At 43.5% G+C, this 11,387-nt stretch overlaps 1 pseudogene; it reads right to left on the bottom strand.

The window, feature by feature from the left end:
* Positions 1-2,727: 2,727 nt before the first annotated feature.
* Positions 2,728-5,906, bottom strand: LOC100727161 (crooked neck-like protein 1; annotated as a pseudogene).
* Positions 5,907-11,387: the final 5,481 nt, after the last annotated feature.

The raw sequence follows: 11,387 nt of genomic DNA, 5'->3' as shown, positions 1-11,387 counted from the left end.
CACTTGTAGTGGCCACACCGTGTGCCCAGCCTTCCCCATTCTCCCGGAGCACAAGAACCAGCTGGGTCCTACCAGGTTTTGCTCAGGTTCCTAGGTTCCTGTGGCTAATCCCACCTGGACTGGTCTGGGCTGCACTCTGGTGCCTTGCACAGGGGCGTGGTTCGGCCCAAACCACACTGCCGCCCATTCTGTGCTCCTGGTGAAAATCACGGAAGGGGTGGATGAAGCAGGACTGGTGTTTGCTACTGTTAAATAATTTAATTATAGCAATCAGAAAACATGAACTAGAAGGGAATAACAGTAGCGCACAGAATAATACTGTAAGAAAATATGAAAATATTAACTGTGCAGCCAGGCGTGGTGGTACACACCTCTAATCTCAGCATTCTGGGAGGCTATAGCAGGAAGATGGCAGCTGTGACTTATTCCGGCCTCTTAGCAAGACACCTTCAGAAAATAACACCTGAAAAAACACCTGGGGGTGTCATTTATTATGACAGTACTGGGTTCAAACGTCAGTATCTCAAAAACAGTGAATGAAATGAAATATTGACTGGGCTTAGGCTCTGCAATTACAAGTATAGGTATTATGGTTTTCTTGCTTTTAAACTCACTAGAGCAGATTATATTCAAAATATTTATTGTCAGACCCAGGACAGCAGAGCACAGCCTGGTCCCAGCTCTTCAGGAGGCTGAGACGGGAAGCCGACTAGATCCCAGGAGTTTGAGGCTAGCCTGGTCTATATCCTGAGATCTCCATTTCCCTAAGCACACCAAAAAGGAAAAACAAAAATGCTAGGAATGAAGCTCAGTGGTAGAGCGATGGTCTACATTGTGAATCCTGAGTTCAGTTGTCAGCATCACACAAAGAGACATGATTGGTTTATGTAGACCACACTGACCTCAAACTTGAGGTGAGCCTCCTGCCTCAGCCTCCTCAGAGCCGGGTTTCCTGATTTGTGCCACTACTCCTGGCAGGCTGTAAGGCATATTCAGAACTTGTCAGCGTTTCTGTGTTACATGAAGATGCACTAGAAGCAGTGTAGAAATATTCTATTTGAGATTTTAACTGGATGTTTTACTCTCGTTTCCTTGAGGTACCTGAATAGTTTACCTTTGTTGGCAGGGAAGTTGTGCTCCTTCTGCTGAGCCTCTTTAGTAACTGGGATTTCAGGAATTTGCCTAGAACCTCCCTTACGTTTTTTAAAGGACAGTTTTTAAAAACTTTCATTAAATTTTGTGGTGCTAGGGAATCAAACCAAAATCTCTCAGGTGCTAGGCAAGCACTCTCACATGGATCTACATTCTCAGCCTTCAAAAATGTTTGGGGCTGATACAGTGTCCCACTGAATTGCCCGGCCTGGACTCAAACTTGCAATCCTCCTACTTCAGCCTCAGGTGCTGGGATAACAGGCATGGGCCAAACTTTCCCCCCTGAAGGAATAATTACTGATACCCGTGGGAGATTTGCTCAGATGGTCATCGTGTTTGAGGCCTCTTTCCTGTAGGAGGGAGGGGCTGGCAGCACAGTGCACAGGTGAGTAGGGTAGGACATGTGCTAGATGGCCTGGGTTCCTGTGGAAAACTGCGGAACTGTGGGTATGGTGCATTTGTTCAGGTTGCTCCACATTGTGAGTGATTTTCTGAGTTTATCTCTGGGGAAGACAATCCTTGTCCAGTGTAGATGGTGCTGAACACATGCATGTGCTACCCGGCTGATGGGGAGCCCCAGGAAGGAGCTGGGCCCAGACTCGGCTCCCTCTGAAAGACAGGTGGGCCCTCTCCAGCTCAGGTGCCATCATCCCAGGCCAGCAAGCATGAGGACCAGGCCTGGGAGAAGAGGCCAAGGCTGCATAGAGCTCTGTGAGAGCGCCTTCCACACAGGGGATGAAGACTGGACATCTGTTCAGGGCCTGAGGATGACACATGCGGTACAGGTGACACCCCCACCTCCCTGCTTCCATCCTGTCCCTTTTCCGCACACACCTGAATCTCTGCTGACATAGGTAGTGCCAGCGGGAGGGCAATCTGGGTTTCTCTGTGGAGTCACCTGTCTAGTCCCAAATGGCCAGCACAGGTTGACTGGGGGTGTGAGGCGGGAGTGAATCCCAGCAGCATTCCTGAGTCCTCCTTCTCATCCTATCAGCTTCCAGGGACAGGACTCCAAACTCTCCAACATGTGCTGGTCGAGTTCTGCAGCCCTGATCATGATAAGCACTTCTTCTGGCAGAGGCGCGGGCACCTCCTGAGCTGAGTCACCCTCCACCCTTGGTCCTGCTCTTACACTTCCTCTGCCTTGAGGATCTGTCCTTCTTCTAGACAGAGGACTGAGGTAGGAAGCAGGGTGTCAACCCAATCACATGATCAGAAAGACCAGATGGCCGCTGCTTCTGCCACCCTGAGCACCTGTCTATCCTCTTCTTGAGGTCAGAGACCTAAGGCTATGCACAGCCTGAGGCATGAAACCCAGGTGTGGTGTGAAGCCTGTCTGTGGAATTCAGCCCTTGATCATCTAAAGCCTGCCTCTCCTCTCAAAACACAAAGCCCTGCCACCGTTGTCTCATCCTAAACCTTCCTTTAACCTGTCTTTATCTCCATGTCTCTCATTTCTCCTGACTGAGATCCCAAACAATTCTTACTGGTGAATTTATACACATGTAGGAGTCGTAAAAATTCCAAAGTTTTGATTGATCAAAATAATACATTTCACAATATCAGGATTCATTCTTAGCCATGTTTTTTGTCTGGATTCTGCTCAGCAGGCTCTTTTTCCCACTGCAGTTTCTTCCAGAGCTTGGCCATGGCCCCCAGCTGAGGCTGAGTTACTTGGTAGCATTTTCGGGAAAGATGTAATGATAGCACTCTTCCCAGCCAGGACCTTTTTCCTCTTTTTGACTTTCTCCATCATGAATTTGTGGACTCTCCTTATCTGATGTGCTTCCAAATTCCTTTACAAACTTGGCCACCATCCAGGAGCATAAGCCTCTTTTCCTTTTCTTCCCAACGCTGCATAATTTTATTAGTTTCTTCGTAGAGTTGCCTGCATTTGATGATACTCCCCTCCTTCCTCAGACACAAATCAGACTGAGCAAAACTGATCCACATCTTGATGTTTTGCCTCTGTTGAAGCGGCTTTCAGTAAAGACTTAGTGTTCTATTTTTCCCACTGTTTCAAAATTAACATATGATTTCCAAAGTGCCTCAGGCATGTCTAGGTACAACAGGCTGATGGCCAATTTGTAGATGGCTTTGGCCCTCTCAGTATCATCAAGCCAAGCATTGTCTCTAATTCTGCAAATTCAATTCATGAGGTATAATTTTCAGGTCCAAATTCCAGGAACTTTTCATAAAAGCTTCCAGCACCTGTAGAATTCTACAAGCTGCAAATCCAATTGGATGTAACAGTTAAACAACTTGTTCTTTGGACCTTTGCCTATGGACGCTCCCCGAGCGCATCGGGCAAGTGCTATATTTTCCTGTCTTATTCCAGACTGTGTAATATAACCACATTTTGGCAAACATGAATTTGCGTGGGATGAATTCCAAACAGACTTGATGAACCTGTCTTGCACCTTCAGGATCCTCTGCCTCTGGCTTGTCGTAGATGGCTTAGTTGATCCCCAAGTAAATGTAGTCCAGTGCTGCTTCTCCTGTTTGGGGGGGACGTTGGCCACGGCTCCCTCACAGACTTCCCACAGGTCTCAGCTTTGGTCTCGCTTTCCCCTAGTGCAAGTAATCGAACCATCCACAGTCCCTGTGTGCATTAGCCCTCACTTCACGCTGGAACCTGTGTTTGCCCACAATCATATCTTCAGTGCCCTTCTGTCACCAAACTTCTTCTTAAAAAGGGTATAATATTTTGAGAGTTCTCTGGCCTCATGTTTTGTGATTCTCTCCAGGCCATATGTGTAGATGACTCACACCCTTTCCAGGTCTCACTGATTTTCTCAAACTTGGCATAGGCGACATGAGGGTGTTCATCTATATGTCCATCTCCAATGAATCCAACCACTCTCTTGTACATTTTCTGGGCTTGGGCCACGGAAACATGGTTCTCTTCCAGGCAGGTGTACTTGATTCAGGGTGGTCCAGACAAAATGCCAATGCTACAGGCCCACTCCACCTCCTTGTACCTCAGCTCCAAGCTAATGTTAAGAGTACCACGCCTGGGCTGGGGATTTAGCTCAGCGGCATAAGCACCTGCCTTGCAAGCGGGCAGTTGTGAGTTCGATCCCCAGTACCGATAAAAAAAAGAAAAAGACAAAAAAAAAAAAAAAAAAGTACCACGCCTGCTCCTAAAGCTGACACTCCATCCAGCACTCAAACATCTTCCAGGCATCAGCCATATTCCCCAGAATCTCCTCTTTGTATGCATACTTGTGCCAGAACTTCTGGGGCAGGGTTGTCACTGCCTGGTCCCAGATATTTCAGGCATGGTTGACTTAAGTGTTCTTCATTTCCACTTCTGTATATTTCATCCAGATGTGGTATCTCCAGTGTCTACATCTAAAGCACACTCATGTATTCATTGAGCCCCTTGGATTTCCCATAGACTTTTCTCCCACTGCATATTTTACCCAGTTACTGATCACAGCCCTGTTTTTTCTTATGTTATTTTCAAAAGTCTTCCTTTCCCTGAGGTTGTAATTATTGAATGCTTCTTCATCTGTGGTCCTCTGTTGAGGTGGAGGCAAGAGGAACTCAAGTTCTCTTTCTTTGGCTTCTCTTAAGAGTTGTTCAGCAGGGCTGGGGATTTAGCTCAGCGGCATAAGCGCCTGCCTTGCAAGCAGGCAGTTGTGAGTTCGATCCCCGGTACCGATAAAAAGCAAAAAGACAAAAAAAAAAAAAAAAAGTTGTTCAGCAGTTCAAGAACACGTGCATACATATCACACATACACACACACACACGCGCGCGCGCGCATAAGCAACTGGCTGTTTTGGAGGACAGGCTGAGTTGATAGCAGCTGAGGTACAAAAACAACTAAATGCTTGTATTGTTTGGTTGACTTTACAGGCCTGAGGCCAGCAGTCTAAGCATTTATAAGGAAGATAACAGTAAGCCATATAGCAAATTTGAGAGACATCCTTCTGTCTTGTTTTTGTTAGGTTTTTTTTTTTTGTCTTTTTCCTTTTTATCGGTACCAGGGATCGAACTCACTTAGGCCACTGAGCTAAATCCCCAGCCCTTCTGTCTTGTTTTTGAAATCCAATATTGTTCTCACTGTTTAGTTTTGTTCCAATTTATTGTATTGTTTTATTTAATGTTCTATTTTGATTGATTTTATTCCATTTAATTTGATTTTGCTATGTCTGTTGGTATGGACAACCATTATGAGGATAACAAGAGATACTATAGTAGCCATTATAGATTTCCTCTAATCTAGTTTTGAAGTTCTGTAGCACTTTCACTGATTTTGTTTTTTGGTTTTGTTTTGTTTTTGGTGCCAGGGACTGAACTCACAACCTCGCTTTTGCCAAGCAGGCACTTGCTCCCCTGATTTATTTTGATTGGCTTTATTCTGTTTTACTTTGTTAGGTTTTATTCCTTTAAAATTTAAAAAAAAAAAAAGTTGTTCAGCAGTTACCTGTATGTTAGCTGCGCCCTTGTTTTTGACCAGCTCACATGGGCCAATCCTTTCCAGCGATTCCATTCTGCTCTCTGCACTAGCTAGGTTGGCCCAGGTGTCACTACTCTAGGGTATGGGTGCAGTGACCCCAGTTTTCTTTGACAGCTTCTCATACTTCCAGTTCCTTGCTTTTCATTCACAGCAATGATAAACTCATAGCCTTGGCTTTTCCATCACTGAAACTGGGAACCTGTCTTTAGAGTGACTGAACACCTGCAAAACAATACTGTACAATGCCCACCTTCCCGATGTGATGGTGGTTCTCTGACTGCCTTCCATCCCTATGCGTGGTGCTGTTCTTTTTACCATTTATAGTTTTCAAAGGCTTGACAATAGAGTATCTAGTGTAACTGGAAACATCCTCTTTTCTTCACTGTCCTTTATCTGAAATTCTCTGTCATGGCTCCATGTCAGAAGCAACCTAAAGCTCCAAGGGTAAGGGAATGGATGAGCCTGGTACACCCGACTGTCACACAGACTCACTGTGGGAACAGACTGCAGCTGCTTAAAACAACAAAGAAACTGGATGCAGTAGCACCTTCCTATAATCCAGCACTGAGTAGGTAGAGGGCACAAGGATTTCAGGTTCAAGACCAGCTGGGACAAGTTAGTAATTCCCTGCCTCAAAACTTGAAAAAGTGATGTGGGCTGTGTGACAATTCAATTGTAGGGTATTGCCTAGCATGTGGAAGGCCTTGGGTTCAATAACCACCAGAAACACACACACACACACACACACACACACACACACACACACCATCAGATAATAAGATATTAAAATTCAATTCCATGCCAATGTATGGAGTGAGGGTGTGGCTCAGTGGCAGACCACTTGCCTAATATGGTTGAGGCCCTCTGGTCCTTACCAACAAAAATAAAAAGCTTCACAATTTGATACCAATATAATATATAATAGGAAGATGAAATGCTATAACTATTGCAAAAGTGATCACTTGTGGCTTTGATTGTGTCACTAGAAAATCGAGGGCTTGAGGATTTTATTAGAATTAGCCAAACAGTTAGATTTAAGTTTTGGCGCACAAACAGTCAGTTAGATGTAAGTACCAGTTAGAAACCAAGCTGAAAAAAATGTGCAAATATAACATATAAAAAGCTACTCATATAAAATTATCAACTCTTTTAATTATATAAGTATACAGAGTATCCATAAAATAGGGAAACATTATCAGAAATGCCAAATAAAAACAAGCATCAAATTGTAATGAAGTATATAAAGATGAACTCAGGAGAAAATCCTTTCTAGAAAGTAAGACTTAGAGCCAGAAAATTGCTGCATGACTGTATTCCAGTTAGAAGGCTGAGGCAAGAGGATAGCAAGTTTGAGGCCAGCCTGGGAAACTTAGCAAAACTCTGTCTCAAAGTTAAGAAAAAGTCTGGGGATGTAGTTCCATGGTAGAACATCTCTGAGTTGGATTCTCAGTACTGGTTTTAAAAAAAAGGTTATTATGAAAATAATGTGCCTTCCTAAAAAATTTTGTCACACATTTCTAATGAAAACTATACCGCATCCATATGTTGAGAGCAATGTTGGAAAGTCTGAGAAAATTTGCAGGGAACCATCCTACCTGGATTGCTACAGCAAGCAGAAACACTGGAATGGCACCCAGGATTGGAGGCAGATTTATTTATGTTGGTGGGCACTGATTGGGATCATTCATAGAATATCAGACCCTGATCACCGATGGTTTAGGGTTTATGTGGAATAAGAAGGCAGAAACTACAGAGTTAAGATGGTTTGTCAACTGGGAATTGGTTTACACAGTGTGCAACACAGTGCCCAGTCATTGCTTGCTTGCTTTCTTTTTTTCCTGGCATCTTTCCCTTTATTAACTGTTTTGAATAGAGAAAAGAAAATTCTTATCCCAGAGAGTGAATGCCCTTTAGGAAACTATTTTCTGATTAAAGTTGAAGTTGTTTCCTGCAGTATAAAGATTTAAAATACAAACCTTTTTTAAATTTAATTTTTAAATGGTTTAAGCTCCTAAAATTTTCTTTTTACTTTTTATAATTGCGGAATGTGACAAAAGTAATTGTTTTCTCATTTGTCCACTAATATTTACCAGTTATTTCTAAGAGACCAGAAGCAACCAGAACTGGAACAGACACTATTACCTGGGAAACTGAGAAACTGAAGTACAGTGGCTAGAGGAGGGTGTTGGGAGCCGCTGAAATTGGAAATTAAACACATGTGCAGGGCTGTGGCGTGGCCAGGTCACATGGCTGACCCAAGAACAGAGACCCCTCAAAGGGCAAGATAAGGCCACAGATGAGGACACCTGGCCCTAACTCCAGTTAACTAAATAAGGACTGTAGCTACAAGCATTTCACTCCTGCAGTGAAATGCAACACGGTGATCTTTTCCTAAGATACTTCTTCGAAATTAACATAAAATAGTTCTCCTAAAATAAACATAATCTGGGCTGGGGATTTAGCTCAGTGGCATAAACACCTGCCTTACCAGCACATGGTCGTGAGTTCAATCCCCGGTACCAAAAAAAAAATTTAAATTAAATTTTAAAAAATTAAACATAATCTATTACTTGGAGAAGTCCTTAAATCACTCCCAAGATACTTCCTGCACTTCCTGCATTGTTTGAAAAATTAAATAAACACAGGCTTTCCAGAGACATTCCTTGTTTTAGCCACCAGAATCAAGAACTCTGCAAGGTTTTGATCCTCATGGAGCCCTAAAATCATACCATTTGTCTCATTTATTTAAGCCTTTGCTGTGTGCTTATTTGGGAGTCTGAGGATGTAGGCCAGGTCCCTGGTAAAAAGGGGAATTTTCTGTTACATTTCCTCCCTCTTTTAACTCCCCCAGCAAATCGTTGCTGGGCATATTACATATAATCTTTTGAGACAAGGCCCAACTAGAAGCATTAACATTAGGATTGTCAGTGATCCTAGGATGAGCCCTAGCCAAGATCTCCGAGACTGTCTGAATACAGAACTTTTTCTTAAATTGTTTTTAGGAAGAGACATAATTTCGGCTGTCTGTTCTGTAACATTATTCTGGCAAGTAGTGAGGGAGTTAATGTGATCTAGAAGAGTGTCCAATATGCTTTGAACACTCATCAAATCTTGATCAAGAGTTTGATTGTTCTATTCTCATGGGGCAACCAGCCACAAAGTTTAAGGCAAAGAACACAACCAACAGGGGGCAGGGAATCAACGGCTGGGATAAGCAGCCTGAAAGGATACAAAAATCAAGGGGAACAGGCATGGAGAAATCCTATGGATGATGTCCTTAGGCTTCATCCATGTATAGACTGGTCAGTGTCTAGAGTGACCAGAGCAGGGCTTTGAGTCTCTTCCGCATAAGCCTTGGAGGAGCTGTCAAGTGGATATAAGGCTGGATTTTTGAAACTTGTAAAGATAGTTAACAGGTACCTAGGTTATACATGTGTACAGGAATATCTACAGATATTACTGGTCTTCTAACTGGTTACAAGCTGTATGTAGTTTTTATTTAACCTAGTTTTTAAGTTACCTCTGCTTTAAATTCAGGGCCATTGTTGCTGCCAGTGATCAAGGGTAGGCCATATCTAGGGCGGATTTTTTTACAGTAGGATCCTACAAACTTTTATTGTCTTCTCAGTATGAGTAGGGAATTGTAGGTTGGGGCTGGTAACACATGTAAAGCCCAATTTGTCCTATCTATTCAGACCCGACAGAGCACAACTCATCTGTCAGGGCTGACAGTCCAATTTTTTCCTCAGTCAAAATGTGGAACTCAAAAGGAATTATGAGAGTCATCTCTGGTGGGCATTCGGTGACACCATCTGACCAGGATAGGCCCATCTGGGGGGGGGGGTGGCTGAGTGCAGACAATGGCCAGCTGGAAACAGTTCAATTGGCTGGAAGTAGATGGGTTGAGAGGGGGGGTAAAGATACAGATGTTAGTGGCAACTGCAGTGGCTGATGTGGGTGCCACGGTGGAATTCTCAGGAAAAAAGACCTCTTTTCCTTTCTTCTTTTTCTTCTTCTTCTTCTTCTTCTTCTTCTTCTTCTTCTTCTTCTTTATTTACTTGTTTATTTATTTATTTTTGAGATGCAGGACATACATGTAGAGCCACAGTGAAAGGCTCTGACACAGGTTGAGCCAGGAGTCAATATAAGGAAATTGTCAGGATGACCTCATTGATCAGATTCTCTCACTTTGTTCAAAACTCAACAATTTTAGTATCAAATGTATCTTCAGACAGCCAGGAGCAAAAGATTTGGCCATTCAATTTCACAAAAGGCACAGAGCTTTTGTGGTTTTATTTTCCCTCTGTAGTCATACTAGAAAGACAATTTTAACGTCAAGGACCATGGTTTTTCTCTGGCTTGCACCAATTCTGTCTCCCTATGATGTATGTTGTGTACCCTTGAATGATGGCACAGACAGAGGGTGAGTGCCCCTCAGAGAGAGACCATTCAGATGCCTGCTTGGCCGTACCCCTTGTGTAGACTTAGGCATGACTTAGCTAAGGAAGGTGCTAGGCCTCCATTATGCTATATGTTGATTGGCACGGAACCATAGGTGAGGGCCAAATCAGCCACCCTGAACAGTGCTTCCCAGTCTCAGGACACAGAGTAGCCTATTGCTTACACTGTCTGATTTACCCACTAAAGCGTTCATTCAGCAGACACTCAGAGGTTAAACACTGCAACTTCCCATCCTTGGAGGGAGGCCTTAACTAACAAGAGTTGATCAAGCTCTTTTTCTGCTTGAGCTGAGCAGGACTAACAGACAAACTAACTGGGATGCCCCCCAGGGATCTGAACCAAAATCAGGCAGGAAGGCAGGCAAGCAGACAAGTGGACAGACTGCATCTTCCTCCCTTTAGGTTCCAATGTGAGCTGCTCAAGTAGGGAGCCAGGAATCTTCCTCCAAACCTGCAAGAGAACTCAAGAAATCTCAAGGGCGTGCCTTCTTGTCAGGACTTGGAGAGGTCCTTACTCCATCCATGAGGGCCAAGACTGATGATCCAAGAGGTCAATATGGTTGATCTTCCCCGCTGACATACTAGGTACAATGGCAAGAAACACCAAAATGGCAAAAAAAAAAAAACCCACCAAGATTTGGAGGCAGATTTGTCTATGTTGATAGGAACTGATTGGAATCATTCACAGGATATCAGGCCCTGATCTCTGGTGGTCTAAGACTTGTATGGAATAAGCAAGCAGGAAACACAGAGGCAGAATGGTTTATCAGTTGGGAATTGGTTTATACAAGTGCATCATAGTGACCATTTTTGCATCAGTGACCAGCTGTTTCTAAGAGAGCAGAAGCAGCTGGAACTGGAACAGGAATTATTACCTGGGCAACCAAGAAACTAAGTATACTAGCTAGGGCAGGAGCATTTTCTGTTAGGATCACAGGAGAGGCCTAAGTTAACGTAATATAGAACCAGTGAAGAACTGGGTGAATGAAGACAGTGTGGCAGAAGCTGGCTCTCTAATTCCCATAGTGTTACAAATGAATGAGTGGAGAGCACAGGAAACCCTGGCTGTTCACTGGGATAAAAAAAAAAAACAGACTCCAGGGGCTGGGGATTTAGCTCAGTGGCATAAGTGCCTGCTTGGAAGGCACAAGGTCATGAGTTTGATCCCTGGTACCAAACAAAACAAAACAAAATGAAAACAAAGCAAAAACAGAATCTATATTATACATAATCTGAACATTCTCCATGGGTTAAAATGAACAAAGATATGATCAAAACATAAGGCTTCATAGTATTTTTTTTTTTTAGA

This window comes from Cavia porcellus, unplaced genomic scaffold, assembly GCF_034190915.1.
Source record: "Cavia porcellus strain 051 isolate PalLab524CR breed Dunkin Hartley unplaced genomic scaffold, mCavPor4.1 scaffold_16, whole genome shotgun sequence".
In the NCBI taxonomy this organism is placed as follows: Eukaryota; Metazoa; Chordata; class Mammalia; order Rodentia; family Caviidae; genus Cavia; species Cavia porcellus.
Note: the sequence above shows the minus strand (reverse complement) of the source record. Positions and strands in the feature narration are given on the sequence as shown.